Below are 23,176 nucleotides of genomic sequence, written 5' to 3'. Positions count from 1 at the left end.
AACTATAGACTTTGTCTGTGATATAGTAATAATGTATAATACTGTATAAATGTATTATATACATATATAATAAATATAATAATGTATAAATGTGTAAAACACTAGAGATTTCAAGTGGCATGACTATATCATTCTCATGACAAGTTCCTCTAGCTAATACTCTTCGGGAGAATAAAGTAAACTTCTGACTGTATGATTAGCCTTGTTCTCCAAATTTTCTGTGTACTCCATCTCCTTGCTACCATATATTTGAAACTTAGGTCCTTGAGTGAAATTACAATTTTCATCTTTTTTACTGGTTCTAGTACCACAAAAGATGAAATGAACATCCTCCACCCTGTCTCTACTAACCGCAGCTATAAACCCAGGTGGAATGCATGTATGACGAGGATGATGAAGAGTTAATGCCTGCAGATAGATTGGGGGAAAGGATTAGAATTCCAAATACCGCCAAACCAGCGGTGTTTTCATCTGTCCTTGCTCTGGTATTTCCCAGGTTGAATTCAAAGACAAATTGACACCCTGATATATGTACCAGATGTGGACAGAAAAAGTTCCAGAAAAGCCCTCTCTTTCAGTTCTGAGCAGAGGAAAGAGGATCCAAAGGTCAGAGAGGGAGAGGGAAAAATCCCTTGCTTTTGTTTTTTGCTTTTTGTGTTTCTATTGTCTCTGCATCAGTCCAGGCCACAGTGGCAGTGGTGATAGCGAAAGTGGAGCAACCAGGCAGATGCCTACCCTCCAAGAGAGGGAAAAACTCTCTGGCCAGAAGATCGATGGTCCCAGAGCTTGGAATGAATTCACATTGCTTTTTCTCTCCCCACCCTTTCTGCTGCTTGGTCCTACAGGTGCCATGAGAGGATGTGCACAGTAGAGTGAGGAAGCTAAAGCCCCAGCTTTAATGCCAGAGAACCAGTAAGGGGGGCTTCCCTGGTACAAATTTTAGGCACTGAGTCAAGCCAGTAAAGTGGGAAGACAGAGAAAGCAAAAGAGCAGTCTCACCTTTCAGCTCCATCACTCATATTATATAGATGGTTCTCTGATTTTTTTTTTTTTAAGTAAGCTTAATTACTCTGTCAGTAGACAAAAAACTCTGAAGAACCATAAGTTCTCAAATTCAATTTCATAAGACGTGTTTTTCACTTTAACAGCCAACTCAAAACCCATCCCAAGCATTTCCGTAGTTGAAACTGGAGAAACGCAAACCACCCAAGGCTATTGCTGACTGCTTTGAGTGCCTGAGATTCTTAGGTTCAGTGATCCCATAGGCTATTAAACTTTTATTAACATGTTGAAAAGAAAACACTTTGCTAGTGTGTCACACTTCTTGGAGCAGCAATAAATAGAAATCCATAAGGCAAACCACAAATGCAAGCTGCATATGTAATTTAAATTTTTTGGTAGTCCATATATGAATTCTGGAGCATTAAATGTTTACATTGCAAAATAACAAATGCCTCAAATTGATGATCTAAGCTTTTCCCTTAAGAAACTAGAAAAATAAGAGTAAATTAAAACCAAATCAAGCAGAATGATGGAAAAAATGAAGATAAAAGCAGAAATCAGTGAAATTGAAAATAGTAAAACAATAGAGAAAATCAGTAAGACCAAAAGCTGGTTTTTTGAAAGGCTTTCTTGGCCAGACTGAGAAAAGAAAGAAAGAGGGCAAAAATTACTAATATTAGACATAAAAAACGGGTATCACTATAAACCCCACAGATATTAAAAGTATAATAAAGGAATACTGTGAACAACTCTATGTACATATTCAACACTTAGATGAAAGAAACCAAACCTTAAAAATCATAAGCTACCAAAACTACTCAAGAAGAAAAGTAAAAAAAGAGCCAAGTGAAAATAATTTGATATGTTTAATTTACCGCAATATACATAAAAATATTATCTCTTAGCATCTAATCTTTATAAAAATTGAGATAGTTTAATCTTTTTTGCATTAAAACTTCCAAGTCCAGTATACACTTTGTACTTATAGCACATCAGAATTTGAACAAGTCACGTTTCAGGTACCTAGTGGCCCTCCATATTGGGTAGAGCAGATTTAGAGAATAAAGAAGACTACATCTTCTGGGGATGAAAATAGTTCATTTTTTTAGCCCAGGAAGAGCCTGCTTACCAAATTAATGCATACAGAGCCTGAAAAGGAAAATTGTGAGAGGAGATTTATTTCAAGGATGAGAAAAGAAAGAAAACCAGGCCAGATTATTTCTAATAGCAAATGTTTGAAGGCAACTAATAAAGCAGTATTATTAGACACTGTCATAGGATGAGTAGGAATATTTTTCTTAATGTCATATTTTCAAAAATAGGTATGCCTGTAAATTTATTGGTATATGTATGTAGTAACTATTCCAATTATTTTACTTAGAAAAGCAATTTCTTTAAAATGAATGAATTATATAAGCATTTTACAACAATGAAATGAAAACATACTAATCCAGTTTGAAAGACTAGCAGTAAAAGACAGTAATTAAATGGTGAATTGTCTGTTTACAAATTCTGGAAGCATTAATGCACATTTCACTAATATTATTATATGTAATTAATTTGTTGTTCATTGTTCATCCATTGCTCAAATATTGCTCAGTGGATTTTTTTATGGTTATGTTTCTTAATAATGATAACAACATGGGAGGCCAAATGCAATTCAGATTCTAAAAATAGCTGAAAGGATTTTGTTAATATGCCTTAGTTAGTTTTGCTTAATATTGGTTAATGGGTCATTAAAGATTTCCGTTAGCATATTTGGAAAATGAACTAACTTAAAAATTGTTTTTGGTATTGCTTTATTTATAAATATTTCACATGTGACTGATTTTCGTTTATGGTTGTAGATGATGGCCTAAGTTCTGAATAATAAACAAAGGAGGGGATATATATGTTATTTAAGAATGTGATCTCTAATAACTTCAGTGTTCTATCAATGTTTATAGCCATTTAATGTATTGTGCTTAGAGAGGAGAGAATTATGCTCTGGATATTACATATACAAATAGGATAAAGATTTAAATCTCTGGTAGAGCCTGTTCTCCAGGACTAAGCAAGACACCTGGAAAAAGTACTAGATAATTAATCAAGATTAGAAAGGCAAAAAATTAAAAATTTTGGATTTTCTTTTTCTTCCAAGAACAGAAAACTTTCTATATCACCTGAGACTTAGAACTGGCCTGCAAAAAGGGTTAAACACAGGGATATCAAACATTTTCAATCCTGAAATTTCCATCATAACCAATTGATTAGTTATCATAAGTGATTCCTTTTAATAAATCATGTTTATACTTCTAACCAAAAATCCCTGCTAAGCTTGCAAATAGGATTTTGCTGTAATTCCTAGAATGTTCATGATTAACTTATGGACCCAATATGTAACTATGGGACACCCTCTGTGTAAACAGCTCAGAGTTGGTACACAAAGGATTGTGGGTATGAAATATTGCAAAATAAAGTTTTTACTCCCTTGAAAAACTTATAGAAGCAATAATGGTTCCTATCTATGAATCATCTACTATATGCCAATCATTGTATTAGATGCATTAGATATTTAATCTTTAAATTAACCTTGTGAGATAGGAAATATTTTCATTTCACAGATGATTAAACAAATTCAGAAGTGGCTATGCCCAAGTCCCACAATGGCCTATTAGTCATTGCTACTCTAACTTATTTAAGGAGGTTAGTATTAATATTTAAAATATAGTCATGGCAAGATAATATGTGGAAGACTATATACAAAATGCTGACAGATGGCTCATAAAGAGTCATCAGCCCAAGAGAGGGAAGTATTTACTTGGATCTCAAAAGAAGTGATGGGTAAAGATTGGGAATCAGACTGGCATTCCAGATTAGAGTACAGGATTAGCAAATATCCTGAGATATTTGGCTGAGACAAATATAAGCAAAATTCACATGGGGCACGTGAAGAACTCTGTCAGGAAATATGACATGAGGTTACTGTGTTGTGGAGAATAGGGGCTGGGGCTGAATGGCAGTACACACTGGGCTACACAGTTAGATTTGATTATGGCCAAGAGTGGGTTTTTAAAGTGGGGATAGATTTAATAAAATAGTTTTATGAAGGTTGCCTTTATAACTACATGTGGGATGGACTTGAATGGGAAATTTGGGGAGTTAAAATAAGTATTTGGATACTATTAATAGACATTGGAATTTAGTCTGGGGTTTTCAGTGAGCGTAAATAGGATAAAATTTAAAAGGTTTTGTTTAGCAACATAGTGTATTTGTATAGTATATTGATGAAGTAATGAATTATAAACAATATATTTTAGAATCAATAATTTTACAAATAGTGAGGGAAAAGTCAAAGATAATCCCAAACCTTAAAGCCTATAGGATAAAAAACAACAGATATCCCACTGGTATTATTACATAATTGCCAAAGGGTACCATTTTGAATCAGAATGTCCTTTATATTTGGCAGATTGGAGGTCACTGACATCATTTGCTAAAATAGTTTCAAGGGAGCCATGATGCTGGATACAAAGTTGCAATTGTTTAATGAACAAATGTAAAGAGAAAAATTTGCAGTAGTAAGAGTAAACTATTGTTCCACTGAAGAGTGATGCTGACTGAGAAGCTTTTGTTAGTATGGGAGAGATGAGGGTTCAGGAAATGAGCAGCCTGCACTTATAAAGTATAGTGTGAGTGTTAGTGAAGAATTCATTTGCTATGAATCTGAATTTCCAAGAGATACAGTTGTGAAGTTTGGAAGGAAGGGAAGCAGTGATAGGAAGATTATAAAGCAGACAGATGACCAGTTCTTAGGTGAACAAAAACGGGAGGAATGTAAGGCAAGGTGGAGTTACCAGCCTTGCAGTGCCCAGTGCTCATATTGGAATTGATCTCATGGTATTCTGGGTGGGAAGTCTGGGATGGTGACTTCTTGCTCCAGTGTTCTCCGTCTGATGACTGTTTCTAGGCAGTTCAGGAAACCATGAGAGGAAAGGGGGTGAAAATGAACAATCTCATCTCGCATGTTTTCACCTGTAAGTGGGAGCTAAACATTGAGTACACATGGACACAAAGAAGGGAACAACAAACACCAGGGCTACTTTTGGGTGAACAATGGGAGGAGGGTGTTTTAGCTTGTTTTCATGCTGCTAATAAAGACATACTGAGACTGGGAAATTTACAAAAGAAAGAGGTTTAATGGACTTACAATTCCACATGGCTGAGGAGGCCTCACAATCATGGCGGAAGGCAAGGAGGAACAAGTCACATCTTACATGGATGGCAGCAGACAGAGAGAGAGCTTGTGCAGGGAAACTCTTCTTTTTTTTTTTTTTTTTTTTTGAGACGGAGTGTTGCTCTGTCACCCAGGCTGGAGTGCAGTGGCACAATCTCGGCTCAGTGCAACCTCCTCCCAGATTCACGCCATTCTCTTGCCTTAGCCTCCCGAGTAGCTGGGACTACAGGCACTGGCCACCATGCCCAGCTAATTTTTTTGTATTTTTAGTAGAGATGGGTTTTCACCATGTTAGGCAGGATGGTCTCGATCTCCTGACCTTGTGATCACCCGCCTCGGCCTCCCAAAGTGCTGGGATTACAGACTTGAGCTACTGCAACCGGCTGGAAACTCTCATTTTTAAAAGCATCAAATCTCATGAGACTCATTCACTATCACAGGAACAGTGCAGGAAAGAGTTGACTTCATAATTCAATCACCTCCTACTAGGTTCCTCCCATGACATGTGGGAATTGTGGTTGTTACAATTCAAGATAAGATTTGGGTGGGGATACAGTCAAATCATTTCATTCTACCCTCACAAATCTCATGTCCTCACATTTCAAAACCAATCATGCCTTCCCAGCAGTCCCCCAAAGTCTGAACTAATTTCAGCATTAACTCAAAAGTCCACAGTCCAACATCTCATCTGAGATGAGGCAAGTCCCTTCACACCTTGAGCCTGTAAAATCAAAAGCAAGTTAGTTACTTCCTAGATACAATGAAGGTACAGGCATTGGGTAAATACAGCCATTCCAAATGGCAGAAATTGGCAAAAACAAAGGGGCTACAGGCCCCATGCAAGTCCAAAATCCAGCAGGGCAGTCAAATCTTAAAGCTCCAAAATAATCTCCTTTGACTCCATGTCTCACATCCAGGTCATGCTGATGCAAAAGGTAGGTTCCCATGGTCTTGGGCAGCTCCGGGGCTGTGGCTTTGCAGGGTACAGCCTCCCTCCTGGCTGCTTTCATGAGCTGGCATTGTGTCTGTGACTTTTCCAGGTGCACGGTACAAGCTGTCAGTGGATCTACCATTCTGGGTCCTGGAGGAGACTGGCCCTCTTCTCACAGCTCCACTAGGCACTGCTGCGGGGGGACTCTGTGTGGGGGCTCTGACCCCACATTTCCCTTCTGCACTGCCCTGGCAGAAGTTCTCTATGAGAGCCCTGCCCCTGAAGCAAACTTCTACCTGGACATTCAGGTGTTTCCATACATCCTCTGAAATGTAGGCAGAGGTTCCCAAACCTCTTGTCTTCTGTGTACTTGCAGGCTCAACACCACATAGAAGATGCCAAGGCTTGAGGCTTGTACCCTCTGAAGCCATGGCCTGAGCTTTATGTTGGCCCCTTTCAGCCATGGCTAGAGTGATTGGGACGCAGGTCACCAAGTCCCTAGGCTACCCACAGCACAGGGACCCTGGGCCTGGCCCACAAAACCAATTTTTCTTCCTAGGCGTCTGGGCTTGTAATGGAAGGGGCTGCAATGAAGACCTCTGACATGACTTGGAGACATTTGCCCCATTGTGTGGGAATTAACATTTGACCCCTCATTACTTATGCAAATTTCTGTAGCCAGCTTGAATTTTTCCTCAGAAAATGGGATTTTATTTTCTATCACATTGCCAGACTGCAAATTTTCTGAACTTTTATACTCTGCTTCCCTTATAAAACTGTATGCCTTTAACAGCACACAAGTCATCTCTTGAATGCTTTGTTGCTTAGAAATTTCTTCTACCAGATACCCTAAATCATCTCTCTCAAGTTCAAAGTTCCACAAATCTCTAGGGCAGGGACAAAATACCACCAGTCTCTTTGCTAAAACACAACAAGTTCTCATTTTCATCTGAGACTGCCTCAGCCTAGACTTTATTGTCCATATCACTATCAGCATTTTGGACAAATCCATTCCGTAAGTCTCTAGGAAGTTCCAAACTGTCTCACATTTTCCTGTTTTCTTCTGAGCCCTCTAAACTGTTCCAATCCCTGCCTGTTACCTAGATCCAAAGTTACTTCCACATTTTCAGGTATCTTTTCAGCAATGTCCCACTCTACTGATACCAATTTACTGTATTAGTCCATTTTTACACTGCTGATAAAGACATACCCAAGACTAGGCAATTTACAAAAGAAAGAGGCTTAATGGACTTACAGTTCCATGTGGCTGGGGAGGCCTCACAATCGTGGCAGAAGGCAAGGAAGAGCAACTCATGTCTTACATGGATGGCAGCAGATGAAGAGAGAGAGAACTTATGCAGGGAAACTCCCGTTTTTAAAACCATCAGATCTCGTGAGACTCATTCGCTATCACGAGAACAGCACAGGAAAGACCCACTTCCATAATTCAGTCAATTCCCACTGGGTTCCTTCTGCAACACCTGGGAATTGTAGGAGTTACAATTCAAGATGAGATTTGGGTGGGAAGACAGCCAAACCATATCTGAGGATGAGGATCAAAAAATTACCTATCGGGCACTGTGCTGATTAACTGGGTGACAAATATCTGTATACCAAACCCCTGTGACACACCGTTTATCTATATAACAAACCTGTACATGTATCCCTGATTTTAAAGTGGAAGTTAAAAAAAAGAAAAAGAAAAAGAAAATGAACAATCTCCCTAAGGAGCAGTAGAGAAGAGGAAAGAAGTCCTAAATAGGTGATTCTTAACTGGACTGGCATCAGAATCAACTGAGGAACTTAAAAAAATAAACGACAGGACTCATATATTCAGGCCCCAAACCCAAAGAGGCAAAGAAAGGCTGGAGTGCCTGTATGTTTTTTAAAAAAGTTTTTGCAGTAATTCTAAAACACAACGAGGAATAAGAAGCTCTGACTATAACCTAGGAAACATTTTTCCATTAAACAACAACATTAAAGTGCCATCAATGGAACTGAAAAAGAGACTAATGGAAAGTTAGAGGCAAAAATATTCAGGGTCCCATCACAAACATTTTGAGAAAAGGAAATTCTAACAGGTATTGAATAGTGTTGAAAACAGCAGTGTGTGGGGGGAAGCTGCCATGAGCTCTGACAATGAGGAAATTACCATTGTTCTCTGAAATTCTTGGAGTGCTTCCCACTTACCTTATTTGGCCATGATCTCCTCTGAGTACCTTCTATAACTTGCAGCCTACCTACCTCTACTATAGTGTACATTCCATGACAGACCATGAGTGTTTCGTTTTCATCTTTGTGAGATTGTGGGCATATTTCTATCCATAGAGCCTAGCACTGTGCTTGGATTACATGTTCAACAAATGTTTGTGGAATGAATGAATAAAGGAATGAATGAATGAATACATATATTCATGACATAATCACAGGAACAGTTCATCCCTGTAATAACAAAAGAAACACGCAAAAAAGGAATGTGGGTAAAGAAACAAAATAGAGATGATTTAAATGGTATTCACATACCTTGCTGTTCTTGCTTGCAACAGTTCTGAGGGTTTGAAGAAGACTCAATTATTAATGTATGGAACATTCGGGCTCCTAAGAGAACGTGGTGGAACGGATGAATAATTAATGTTGTTAGTTTTTCTGATTTGTGTCATTATTCTTCTTTTAACTGAGCCAGAGGATGGATTTCCCTGTAAATTATAGATGTCCTCATTTTAGAATGTCAATGTGGCCTCCTGAGCTTTGCCCTCACCTAAGCCGGGCCTGTCTCTCTCTACTGTGCTTCCTCCGAGTTTCTCAACCAGTGTCTCATTATGCACAGTACAGTGTCACATTAATGTGGTACTTACACAAGCATGGCCTGTATAATGTATTTCAAGCGTGGTTTATGAAGTATTTACATTCATATCATCTTGGGTACCTGTTAAAGGGCAGCTCTCCAGACCTCTATGAGATAAGACTCTCTGTGGGTAGAGCAAGGCCATCTGTACTTGGCACCTGCAGCTCTAAGGCTCTTCCTCATCATGTAGCATTGATTTTAATGTAAGTTTGCTTATATTTTTACATATGTATATATTTCTCATAAGAGTGTAAGTTTTCCTCAGGACAGAGATTGTGTTGGTGCACATTAAGTTATTTTCTAGATAATTTTTGTCTAAATTTGTTGTAAGAAATTTAGAGCCCAAGTTGTGATATATGTATAAACATAACACAGTGGACTTTTATTGCATGATTGCTAGGTGCCAATCACTTTCAAAAATTTAATATTTAATTTCAAACTTTACATATATTTAAATGTTTTAAATGTATTAATCTGTTTAATCTTTAAAATGATCATATGAGTTAAATTTCGTAACAGGCAATGTAACTTAGCAGTTGAGTATGTATGTTCTGCCTGCCTGGATGTGTGTTCCAGTGTTGCTGCTTGGATGTGTAACTCTGGGAAAGTTACTTATCCTCTTTCTGCCTCAGTTTCCTCATCTGTAAATTGGAGGTAGTAATACCTACCTCGGAAGGTGGATGTGAGGATTTAGTGAGTTGAAACCTTTAAAGAATTTGAAACAAGGCTTCACACATAGTGAGTGCTGAATGATTACCTCTTATTATTTTTAATCTCCATTTTACAATTGAAGAAACTAATGCATATACAAGTCTGTATACACAAATGTATATACAGTCATTTGCCCTGGTCATATAGCTAGGAAGCTGTGGAGCTGGGGCTCCCACTCCAGTGGTGTGCATTTGTGCGATTCCCCATACCCAGCGTGCTGTGTGCCCTTCAATCATTAACTGTAGTATGAGATCCCACTCATTCAGGGGATCACCTTTAAGCTGACTGGAAAGGACCACTCAGTAATTTCTTTAGCAATACTGAGGCCGTGGATCTCATAGGATTTGCAGGAACCTCATCACATAGCATCAAGATGGCCCTGCTCCACCTGGCTAGCTTCCCTGTCTACTATGTGCCTCTGTCCTTGGCATTGGAAGGGACACACACACAAAATGTAAAAGGCATTCTTGACCTCAAGAAATTTATGATGTATAATATATAGAGAACAAAATGACCCTGGTAGACTCACAAAGCAGTTAAATAACAGTGAAGTCACAACATCAAGGCACTAGCTGATTAAGTCCCCAGATGAAAGACATTGATAGTGAAAGTACCATAGACATATTCATGGAGAAAGAGGAATTAATTTAGCTGGAGTGGTTTCATGGAGAAGGTAGAATTTAAGGTCAACCTTGATATACAAAGTTGTGGGAGTAAGTGACGTGAGACAGAAAAGTGTTTGCGGCAGGGAAGAGAGCTAGCTCTTCAAGTTAGAAAAGCTGCCTCTTTCCTCTGCTTTGGGTTCATCCTGTGAGCAGATGTTAGCTTAGTACTCGTATTTATTTATCTTTCTGTTTGGTACAAAAACTTCCTATTGCTCTAGCTTTCATCGAGTCTTGGGGAATGTGTCATTCTCTTTGTTGTTATTTTTGTATTTTATTCAAGCATGGTAGAGTTCAGATTCTCCAGTAAGACACACAATGGTATTCTTGATAAGCCTCCAGGACTCTGTTTTTTCAGTCACTTGAAAGGCCACAGAACTCTGCAAAAAAGGTAGTGAAATCCAAACAAATCCAAGCGTACAGACAACTCCCTCAAATAGCAGAAACTACTATTATTTGGCCCATACACCTGTAGATTATTTCTAATTACATTATTTACTTCATTTAACAGAACAGATATGGAAGAGTCATTTATATGCAAATATCCAAAAAGAAAAAATTAAGAAAATGCATTTATGAGAATTAATGTTGTAGAGCCTTTTAGATGCATTTGAAATCTGTTTTAAAATGCCATCTTTTATTAGGCCTATGCAAAAGAAATATTTTTGGAACAATTATTTTGCAGTAAACTGAGAAGAAAATATCTGATCTGATTCCATTTACAATGCACTTAGTCCTATGTAATTATAAAGGGACTAAGTTGTAACTGGCATTTCCATTATAAACAGATTTTATGGTCCTTTAATACATGGTTCTAGTTTGAAAAGTGACCAAGAAAACACAAATCCTTATTTTTTTAATCCAAATTGACTAATTCAATACAATGTCAGAATTTTTCAAGTTGCTTTTCATAATTTTGTCTCTTTCTGTTACTGTGTATGTCACTGACATTTCCTAGTGACAGCAGAACCATTTGATCTTTTACTAATTTGGTTTTAGCACAGGAGCCCCTGAAAATTAGAGAGCTGACACGAGAATTCTCAATTCACTGAGGGCTGTGGTCTAGCTTTCAGTTAGAGGTGAATTTCTACTTGGGACAGCTGTGACCCTCAGGTTTTCAGCAGCCCATTAGCTGCAGCTTCTATTTCAAACTGAAGCCAATCAGAATACTAGTTCTGTCATTTGTGTGCCAGTTTGGATTAGGGGCAGCCTATACAAATAGGACAAGGTAATACCCCCTTCAGATAGGCATGGGCAATTAGGTTTGCATAGCTAAAATTAAGTGGTGGTATGTTCATTTCTCTTTCACCAGAAAAAATAGTTGAAGCCAGAAATTCACTGTGCCTGTCAACAGTATGTGTAAACTCAAGATCAAATTCAGCATGGTTTACAAAGGAAGGTATAACCTATTTGTTAATGAAGAAATAAAGGCATAAAATACATATAAAAGGAAGTATGTAATTTCCAAAGTATTTATTATCTTATAATTATCTTACATTTTGGTTACTATTAATGATGATGATTATGCTAAGTTACTAACTTTTATGGAAGACTGAACAGTAGCCAGGTGATGTGCTAACAATCATATGCTAATTAGCCAGCATGTGAAAAAGGATTTATTATCAACATCAAGGTTTTCCTTACATCCCTGAAATCACACCACATATTTGCTTATTTATTCCATCAACTTTTATGGCTAACCCTAACTGCCATCAGGAAATGTTGAAGCCTGTAGAAATATAAGCATTGCATGTAACTGAGCTGTAACCACTAAAATATCTTCATAGAATCCAAGTAAAACTAGATGAGAATAATTAACATTACATAAATGCATATGTATTTACTTTAGAGACTGCTTTCATATCATTGCCTCATTTTAGCATATATAATAAGGACCAGTGTGGTATGGACTCATTTTCACAGGTAAGGGAGCTGAGTGTCAGAGAGATTAAGGACAACTGAGTCTCAGAGAGATTAAGGGACTTGCTCAGGTTTAGTAACTGACTGAGCTGGGACCCACACTCTGATTAAAATCTCATTTTCATGATCTTACCATGATGTTGGATCCTGTGGCTTCCTGGCACAAGCTGAGCATGGAAGCCCGCTGCTATCTAGAAATACACACCTGATCCCATGAGAAGTGCTGTCGTATCACAGCCAACAGTGGTCTCATGGGATCAGGTGTATGTTTCTAGGTAAGCCTAAGACTGGCCCAGTTCCAGCTTGGAGGATTCTGACATGCAAAGCCTTAGTTCCCCTGCGTGGGGCAGTGTTGATCAGCCCAGAGTAGCACTGTGGCACACTGTATAGGAGTGTGGGGGCCACGTAACTGACATAAAAAGTAGGAACGTATTTAGGTAAAATTATGCTTTTGGATTTTAGTTCTAAAGCTCCTTACATTGTTGAGTGAGAGAAAAAAAACACACACCTTTATTTGAAATACGCATGCCCTTTCTATGGAACTTTTTGGATTCTACATGACAGTTATAATAGTCTTTATTGCTAATAAATATGAAACTATGTTCTCTTATCTTTCAAACAGTCTTTCCAGCTGGGGGTAGTGGCCCATGCCTGTAATCTAGCACTTTGGTAGGCCCATGTAGTCGGATTGCTTGAGCTCAGGAGTTTGAGACACATCTGGGCAACAAGGTGAAACCTCATCTCGAAATTAGCTGGACATGGTGGTGCATGCCTGTAGTCCCAGCTACCTGGGAGGCTAAGGTGGGAAGATTGCTTGAGCCCAGGAGGTTGAGGCTGCAGTGAGCCATAATCATGCCACTGTGCTCCAGCCTGGCAGACAGAGTGAGATACTGTCTCAAAATGAATAAAATAAATTAATAAATAATAATAAATATTTATAAAAATGATCTTACCATCACTGCAAAATAGATTAAGAGCTATACTGACGTATTGGAAATACATTGTTTCACATTTAAAGTCAATATTAATTATTAAAGTGTAGTTTCCTACTGTAGAATAATCATTTTACTTTTGATATGAGGCAAAGTGTGAAGTAAAGGGGATAGAAAGGGAAAGAAAATAAATAGCGGTTTATGAGTAGATTTTTCTTTCTGAACACTGCTAAAAGCTTTCCTGTATGAAATAAATATTACGTCATTAAACTGGAATTACTGATACAAGAAGAAGTGATGTGCAGTAGGTATTGAGCAAACAAAGGGTACCATAGTGAGGCCCTGGTGTTCATATGTCTTTACACGAATGCTTCTCTCTCATCATTAATGTTCTGCATAGATGAAGTAATGATTATAGGAGTCATTTTTTTAATAAACATGCAGATGTTTCACTTATCAGCAGTGTAGACCATGAACATATGTCGTTGATTCCTGGAGTCTCCAGGGAGATCCATTAAGATGATAGAAATATTGGGAAATATATTAAGTATTTGGATTCAGATAAGTCTTGGGAACCAAAAAGACTTTTGTCTTCTAATATAATATTGGCTCGCTGGACTGTGGAACATTGGCTCAGTGGACACAATTTTATTTTTGAGTAACCAAATGGTAATTAACACTGACAAAAAGCCATGTTCTGAACCTGGAGCTGTGGGAGTCCAAAGAAGAGGGCCATGGTCTGGCTTTTGGGCAATTATAATCAAATGGACATTGGATTTTTATTTTTGATTTTTAATATTTGCTTTTAAAGAATTATCTGAAATGTATTTTATTGACTTCTCAGCATATGAATTTTAGAACATTGATTTGTACTTTTTTTGCTATTTACCTTTTTCAGTAACTTCATATTGTATTTAAAAAGAAATATACTGTCTAATAAGAAGTACAAAAATGAGTGAGACTGTTCTTGCTCTCACCTAGTTTATAATCTACAGAATTTAAAACTAGCTCACTCACAATTGTACTAAACAGTGAAACATAACAACCACATTAGGAAGGTGGAAAGAAAGTGACAAAGGAGTCCACGGCAAAGAGTTACTTTTTGCTGCTATGGAGAGAAGGGTTTCATGGGGGAGGCAGCATTGTAATTGGGACTTGAAGGCTAACAGGTTTTAGACAGGCAGATGCTAAAGTGTAGAACATGCTAGCTAAAATCCTTCAACAAAACAACAGCAAAAGCTAAAACAAATTCTTGATATTATTTGAAAGAGACTAAAAAAATAGAACTGAACCATTTACTGTTCCCCAAGTTTTTAAAAATGTGTATTCTTTACTTTTAAGTGTCTTAATTACCTCCAGTTTAGTGGTAAAACTAAGTGTGTTTCTATAAACTAGAGACTCTACCTGTATCCCACAGTTTATGTTACAGATAGACTCCAGTGTCAGGAAAACATATGCAGGGTATGCCACATATGTTTGCTCTTTTAGAAAATTGCATTCAGGGGACCATTTAACGCTCTACTGAAGAGAAAGTCCACAATCCTTTTTTGTGGTCCGCATAGCAGTTGAGGTGGTGCAATGTCTATAAAATATGCTGTCCTTAAAAGCAGCAATTTCAAAGCCACACTTAAAAAGACAGAGTGCATTTTTCAAGCATTGCCACACAGCCTTGGTTTCCTATCCTTTTGGAAGCAAAGGGAAGTAGTGCCTTTTAGCCTTTCTTTAAATAACCAGCTTTATGATGTTGGCCAGAACATCTTTTTCTCAGATCCAATTCCAAAATATTTTCCTTAGTTTAATGACTAAGCAAGTAGGAGAGGAAAACTTAAATTAAGCTGACCTTGACTGAGTCTTGAGGCAAGCCATTTTTCATGGGCTGCTCTTCTTGTAAGTGCCGTATCTCATTGTCAACACAAAGTCTGCTCACGTTGTAAACTGGGCATTCCGTTTTGTTCCCTTAAACAACTAGTTTTAAAAAATGTTATTGTGGTTGCTATCAATTTATCCAAGGGTTTTATTTGGTAACTGCCCTGAGTTTTAAAAAATATCTGAGAATATGTGTTTTCTTTCAAGGTAAGGACAAAAATTGATTTTTCAATACTTTGCAAATAGATTGAAGTGTATTTTTTCACCTCAGACAGGGTCTGATTTTCTTTTAGGATAGTTCGTGTAACCTAGCTGCCACTTTCTTCAAGTTTAAAGATGGTACCAACAAGAAGAAAGGGCTTTATTACGCTTTAAAGCAGGGGAATGCGGATTTAAGGAAGGGCACAGAAATGACTTGAAAGGTGGGAACCCAGTGTGAAGGGTTATCACCCACCCCAGACACGCCCCTATAAGGCATCTTTCTTCAAAAGTCGATGTAAGTAAGAAGTGGAAGCTCATTTGTAAGATGGACTTCTTTAGTTTACAATAGAATCATGTGGTTCCTTAACACAGGTATCTCTATCAAAAGATAGAACTGGAAGTATTATTACTATTATTATTTTTTTGCAAAAGTCAACTATTATTCAGAAAGAAAGAAAGATGTGGAGAACACTGGATAAATAGGCCACCGGTATGCACTTTCTTTTGTTGTAAATAACTATTTAAAAGTTCAAAATATCTGGATAAAGTAGAAAATTTGATAATCATAACTTACAAATATTCATACTGTATGAAAATAAAATCTGCCAAATGAATAGATTAATACATTTTTGTGTGTGGGAAATCTCCTCCCTCCCCTATTAAAAAAAATAAGAAGAAAAAGAAAAAACACTTCTTGAAGCATGGTGACCCACATAGGGAATATATTTGGTATCAAATGTTTGCCTGGGGACCAACTGACCCAACTTCAGCATATGTAACACCTTTTACCCTTCAGAAATATGAAGTCTCAGCAGTTTATAAAGCCCACTCGACTCTGCTCTTCACCCTCCACCCTGATGCCAACCCTCACCTTCTGACCTCAACCAGAATTCCACTTGTTTTCCACTAGGTAAAATTAACCAGTACACTCTTAAAGAAAGAAGTTTATTCTTGCTTATTCATGAAAAGGTATCAAGACATCAATGTGTCATTCCCACCACTTATCAATTCACTCAAAAGTCAGTAAAAGCATACTCTATGTCAGGTACTAGATTAGATTCAATCAATACAATTATGATTATGACATGACTCCTGTACTCTAGAAGCTTCTGTAAAGATGGACCATTCTTAGCAAACTTTTTATTTTGAAAAATTTCAGACCTGCAGAAATCCTTCACTTATATTTACTAACTGTTAATGTTGCATATTTTCTTTCTCTTTCTCATCTTGCCTCTAAACATGTGTTTATGTGTATACATTTTTTATGGTGGGGGGAGAACTATGTACTTTTTTTCCCCCATAAGTTATTGGGGTACAGGTGGTATTTGGTTACATGAGCAATTTCTTTAGTGGTGATTTGTGAGATTTTGGTGCACCCATCACTCGAGCAGTATACACTGCACCATATTTGTAGTCTTTTATCCCTCGCCCCCCTCCCACTCTTCCCCCCAAGTCCCCAAAGTCCATTGTATCATTCTTATGCCTTTGTGTCCTCATAGCTTAGCTCCCCCATATCAGTGAGAACATACAACGTTTGGTTTTCCATTCCTGAGTTACTTCACTTAGAATAATAGTCTCCAATCTCATTCAGGTCATTGCAAATGCTGTTAATTCATTCATTTTTAAGGCTGAGTAGTATTCCATCATTCATATATATATACACACACACACACACACACATATATATATGAATACTATATATTATTTATATGTATATCTCTCTCTCACAGTTTCTTTATCCACTCATTGATTGATGGGCGTTTGGGTTGGTTCCATGATTTTGCAACTTGAATTGTGCTGCTATAAACATGAATGGCAAATATCTTTTTCGAATAATGATTTCTTTTCCTCTGGGTAGATACCCAGTACTGGGATGGCTGGATCAAATGGTAGTTCTACTTTTAGTTCTTTAAGGGAACTCCACACTGTTTTCCATAGTGGTTGTACTAGTTTACATTCCCACCAGCAGTGTAGAAGTGTTCCCTGATTGCCGCATCCATGCCAGCATCTACTGTTTTTTTATTTTTTGCTTACGGCCATTCTTGCAGGAGCAAGGTGGTATTGCATTGTGGTTTTGATTTGCATTTTCTTGATCATTAGTGATGTTGAGCATTTTTCATGTTTCTTGGCCATTTTGATGTCTTCTTTTGAGAATTGTCTATGCATGTCCTTAGCCTACTTTTTGATAGGATTGTTTGTTTTTTTCTTGCTGATTTGTTTGAGTTCATTGTAGATTCTGGATATTAGTCCTTTGTCAGATGTGTAGATTGTGAAGATTTTCTCCCCCTCTGTGGGTTGTCTGTTTACTCTGCTGACTGTTCCTTTTTCTGTGCAAAAGCTCTTAAGTTTCATTAGATCCCAGCTATTTATGTTTGTTTTTATTGCATTTGCTTTTGGGGTCTTGGTCATGAAATCCTTGCCTAAACCAATGTCTAGAAGGGTTTTTCCAATGTTATCTTCTACAATTTTTATAGTTTCAGATCTTAGGTTTAAGTCCTTAATGCATCTCGAGTTGATTTTTGTGTAAGGTGAGGTATGAGGATCCAGTTTCATTCTCCTACATGTGGCTAGCCAATTATCCTAGCACCATTTGTTGAAAAGGGTGTCCTTTCCTCACTTTATGTTTTTGTTTGCTTTGTTGAATATCAGTTGACTGTGAGTATTTTTGTATTTCTGGGTTCTCTATTCTGTTCCATTTGTCTATGTGTCTATTTTTGTACCAGTACCATGCTGTTTGGGGGACTGTGGCCTTATAGCATAGTTTGAAATGAGGTAGTGTGATGCCTCGAGATTTGTTCTTTTTTTTTTTTTTTGAGATGGAATCTCGCTCTGTCGCCCAGGCTGGAGTGCAGTGGCGTGATCTCGGCTCACTGCAAGCTCCGCCTCCTAGGTTCACGCCATTCTCCTGCCTCAGCCTCCAGAGTAGCTGGGATACAGGCACCTGCCACCATGCCCGGCTAATTTTTTGTATTTTTAGCAGAGATGGGGTTTCACTGTGTTAGCCAGGATGGTTTTGATCTCTTGAACTCGTGATCCACCCACCTCGGCCTTCCAAATTACTGAGATTACAGGTGTGAGCCACTGTGCCCAGTCTAGATTTGTTCTTTTTGCTTAGCCTTGCTTTGGCTATGTGGGCTCCTTTTTGGTTTCATGTGAATTTTAAAATTGCTTTTTCTAATTCGGTAAAGAATGATGGTGGTATTTTGATGGGAACTGCTTTAAATTTGTAGATTGCTTTTGGCAGTATGATCATTTTCACAATATTGATTCTATCCATCCATGAGTATGGGATGTGTTTTCATTTGTTCATGTCATCTATGATTTCTTTCAGCAGTGTTTTGTAGTTTTCCTTGTAGTGGTCTTTTGATTCCTTGGTTAGGTATATTCCTGAGTTGTTTTTTTTTTTTTTTTTTTTTTTTTTTTGGCAGCCATTGTCAAAGGGGTTCAGTTCTTGATTTGATTCTCTGCTTGGTTGCTTTGGTGTATAGAAGAGCTACTGATTTGTGTATATTAATCTTGTATCTGGAAACTTTGCTGCATTCTTTTATCAGTTCTAGTAGCTTTCTGGAGGCGTCCCTAGGGTTTTCAAGGTAAACGATTATATTGTCAGCAAACAGGGGCAGTTTGACTTCCTCTTTACTGATTTGGATGCCCTTTATTTCTTTCTCTTGTCTGATTGCTTTGGCTAGGACTTCCAGTACCATGTTGAAGAGGAGTGGTGAGAATGGGCATTCTTGCCTTGTTCCAGTTCTCAGAGGGCATGCTTTCAACTTTTCTCCATTCAGTATTGTGTTGGCTGTGGGTTTGTCATAGATGGCTTTTACTTGGCTCTTACTACATTAAAGTATGTCCCTTGTATGCTGATTTTGTGAGAGTTTTAATCGTAAAGAGATGCTGGATTTTGTCGAGTGCTTTTTCTGCATTTATTAAGATGATCATGTGATTTTTAAAAAAATTCTCTTTATGTGGTATATCACATTTATTGACTTGCTTATGTTAAGTCATCCCTGCATCCCTGGTATGAAACCCACTTGATCATGGTGGATTATCTTTTTGATATGTTGTTGGATTTGGTTAACTAGTGTTTTGTTAAGGATTTTAGCATCTATGTTCATCAAGGATATCAGTCTAGAGTTTTCTTTTTTGGTTATGTCATTTCCTGGTTTTGGTATTAGGTTGATACTGGCTTCACAGAATGAATTAGGAAGGGTTCCTTCTTGCTCTATCTCGTGGAATAGTGTCAAAAGGATTGGAACCAATTTTTCTTTGAATGTTTGGTAGAATTCTGCTGTGAATCCATGTGGTCCTGGCCTTTTTTGTTGGTAATTTTTAAATTACCATTTCAATCTTGCTGCTTGTTATTAGTCTGTTCAGGGTATCTAATTCTTCCTGATTTAAGGTAGGAGGGTTTGTATTTTTCCAGGAATGTGTCCCTCTTTTCTAGGTTTTCTATGTGCATAAAAGTGTTCATAGTGGCCTTGAATCATCTTTTATATTTCAGTGGTGTCAGTTAGACTATCTTCTGTTTGTTTCTTAGTGAGGTTATTTGGATTTTCTCTCTTCTTTTCTTGGTTAATCTTGCTAATGGTCGATCAATTTTATTTATCTTTTCAAACAACCAGTGTTTTGTTTCATTTATCTTTTGTATTTTTTTGTTTGTTTGTTTCAATTTCATTTAGTTCTGTTCTGATCTTGGTTATTTCTTTCTTCTTCTGGGTTTGGGTTTGGTTTGTTCTAGTTTCTCTAGTTCCTTAAGTTGTGACCTTAGAATGCCAGTTTGTGCTCTTTCAGTCTTTTTGATGTAGGTGTTTAGAGCTATTAACTTTCCTCTTAGCACCACCTTTGCTGTATCCCAGAGGTTTTGATAGGTTGTGTCATTATGGTCATCCAGTTTGAAGAATTTTTTAATCTCCACCTTGATTTCATTTTTGACCCAGTACTCATGCAAGAGAAGATTACTTAATTTCCATGTATTTGCATGGTTTTGAAGGTTCCTTTTGGAGTTGATTTCCAGTTTTATTCCACTGTTGTCTGGGAGAGTGCTTGATATAATTTCAATTTTCTTCAATTTATTAAGGCTCGTTTTATGGCCTATCATATTGTCTATTTTGGAGAAAGTTCCACGTGCTGTTGAATAGAATGTGTATTCTGTGGTTGTTGGATGAAATGTTCTGTATATATCTGTTAAGTCCATTTGTTCCAAGATATAGTTTAAATCCATTGTTTCTTTTGACCTGTCTAGTATGTGTTGTCAGTGGGGTATTGAAGTCCCCCACCATTGTGTTTCTATCTCAGTTTCTGTCTAACTCTATTAGTAATTGTTTTATAAATTTTGGAGCTCCAGTGTTAGATGCATGTATGTTTAGGATTGTCATATTTTCCTGTTGGACAAGGTCTTTTACCATTATATAATGTCTTTCTTTGTTTCTTTTAACTGCTGTTGCTTTAAAGTTTGTTTTGTCTGATATAATAATAGCTAACCCTGCTCATTTTTGGTGTCCATTTGCATGAAATGCCTTTTTCCAACCCTTTAAGTTTACGTGAGTCCTTATGTGTTAGGCGAATCTCCTGAAGGCAGCAGATAGTTGGTTGGTGAGTTTTTTGGTCCATTCTGCAGTTCTGTATCTTTTTTTTTTTTTTTTTTTTGAGACAGAGTCTCACCCTATCACCCAGGCTGGAGTGCAATGGTGCAATCTCGGCTCACTGCAACCTGTGCCTCCCAGGTTCAAGCGATTCTCCTGCCTCAGCCTCCCGAGTAGCTGGGATTGCAGGTGTGTGCCACCACACCCAGCTAATTTTTTGTATCTTTAGTAGAGACAGGGTTTCACCATGTTGGCCAGACTGGTCTTGAACTCCTGACCTTGTGATCTACCCAACTCAGCCTCCCAAAGTGCTGGGATTACAGGCATGAGCCACCATGCCCAGCTGGTTCTGTATCTTTTAAGTGGAGCATTTAGGCCATTTACATTCAATGTTAGTATTGAAATATGAGGTACTGTTGCATTCATTGTGCTCTTTGTTGCCTGTGTACTTCGATTTGTTTTTTGTTTTTGCTTTTTAACTTGTAGTTTTGTTTTATAGGTCCTGTGTGATTTATGCTTTAAAGAGGTTCTGTTTTGTTGTGTTTCCATGATTTGTTTCAAGATTTAGAGCTTCTTTTAGCAGTTCCTGTAGTGATGGCTTGGTAATGGCGAATTCTCTCAGCATTTATTTGTCTGAAAAAGACTGTATCTTTCCTTCATATACAAGGCTTAGGTTCGCTGGATACAAAATTCTTGGCTGATAATTGTTTTGTTTGAGGAGGCTGAAGACAGGACCCCAATCCTTCCTAGCTTGTAGGGTTTCTGCTGATAAATCTGCTGTTAATCTGGTAAGATTTCCTTTATAGAGTACATGGTGATTTTGTCTCACAGCTCTTAAGATTCTTTCCTTCGTCTTAACTTTGGATAATTTGATGACAATGTGCCTAGGTGAACATCTTTTTGCAATGAATTTCCTGGATGTTCTTTGTGCTTCTTGTATTTAGATGTCTAGGTCTCTAGCAAGGCTGGGGAAGTTTTCCTCGATTATTCCCCCAAATATGTTTTCCAAGCTTTTAGAATTTTCTTCTTCCTCAGTAACACCGATTATTCTTAAATTTTGTCATTTAACATAATCCCAGACTTCTTGGAGGCTTTGTTCATATTTTCTTATTCTTTTTTCTTTGTCTTTGTTGGATAGGATTAATTTAAAGACCTTGTCTTCGAGCTCTGAATTTCTTTCTTCTACTTGTTCAATTCTATTTTGTGACTTTCCAGAGGATTTCACATTTCTAAAAGTGTGTCCAAAGTTTCCTGAATGTTTGATTGTTTTTTCTTTAAACTATCTATTTCCTTTAATATTTCTCCCTTCACTTCTTGTATCATGTTTTTGATTTCCTTGCATTGGGCTTCACCTTTCTCTTGTCCCTCCCTGATTAGCTTAATAACTAACCTCCTGAATTCTTTTTCAGGTAAAGGGATTTCTTGTTGGTTTGCATACATTGCTGGTGAACTAATGTGATTTTTTGGGCAGGCTGACCAGCGCAAAAATAGAGCATTAAACCACTAAAGCTAAGAACCCTCATGGAATCCACTGCACCCCCACCCCCACCCCTGCCACTTCCACAGGAACAGGTGCTGGTATCTAAGGCTGAGAGACCAATAGGTGGTTTACATCACGGGACTCTGTGCAGACCACCCCCATTACCAGCCTGGAGCCGGGTAGACTTGCTGGGTGGCTAGATTCAGAAGAGAGAAAACAATCACTGCAGTTCAGCTCACAGGAAGCCACATCCATGGGAAAAGGGGAAGAATACATAGGAAAAGGGAACACCCCATGGGGCTAAAGAATCTGAACAACAGCCTTCAGCCCTAGACCTTCCCTCTGAGAGAGCCTACCCAAATGAAAAGGAACCAGAAAACCAACCATGGTAATATGACAAAATAAGGCTCTTTGACACCCAGAGGGGAGAACTATTTAAAAGTAAGTTTCACACATCAGAAGTTGGGCATTTAAACGAATAAGCCCAATGAAGTTGTAACAGCTTCAGCAGAAACCCATATAAAATATAGTTACGAGGAAGAGGAGGGCATAGGAGATAATCAAGAAAGTCTTCCTCAGAGATGATTTGCCAGGTATTTTAGAGATGGGAAGACAGCTTGAGCAACAGGAAAAACATGTATCAAGGTCCCAGGACCAACCCCATGCACAGCATTAGGAGAGCAGTAAGTAGTTTTGCATGGTTGGCCCATGTGCTAGAGATAAAAAGATTGGGAAAAGGGTCCTGAGAAAGATAGGATGGACAAGTAGGCAGTGGCTGAAATGCAGAAGGCCTTGTATGCAACTAAAAGGAGGTTTATCTTTATCTTA

The 23,176-nt window shown here is 37.9% G+C and overlaps 1 protein-coding gene across 7 annotated transcripts in view; it reads left to right on the top strand.

The window, feature by feature from the left end:
- The window catches only part of LOC105499520 (coiled-coil domain containing 141), a 263,883-nt gene that overhangs the window by 27,998 nt on the left and 212,709 nt on the right, over positions 1-23,176 (top strand). The window lies entirely within an intron of this gene.

This window comes from Macaca nemestrina, chromosome 11 (assembly GCF_043159975.1).
Source record: "Macaca nemestrina isolate mMacNem1 chromosome 11, mMacNem.hap1, whole genome shotgun sequence".
NCBI lineage: Eukaryota > Metazoa > Chordata > Mammalia > Primates > Cercopithecidae > Macaca > Macaca nemestrina.
This window is presented reverse-complemented; position numbering and strand designations above follow the sequence as displayed.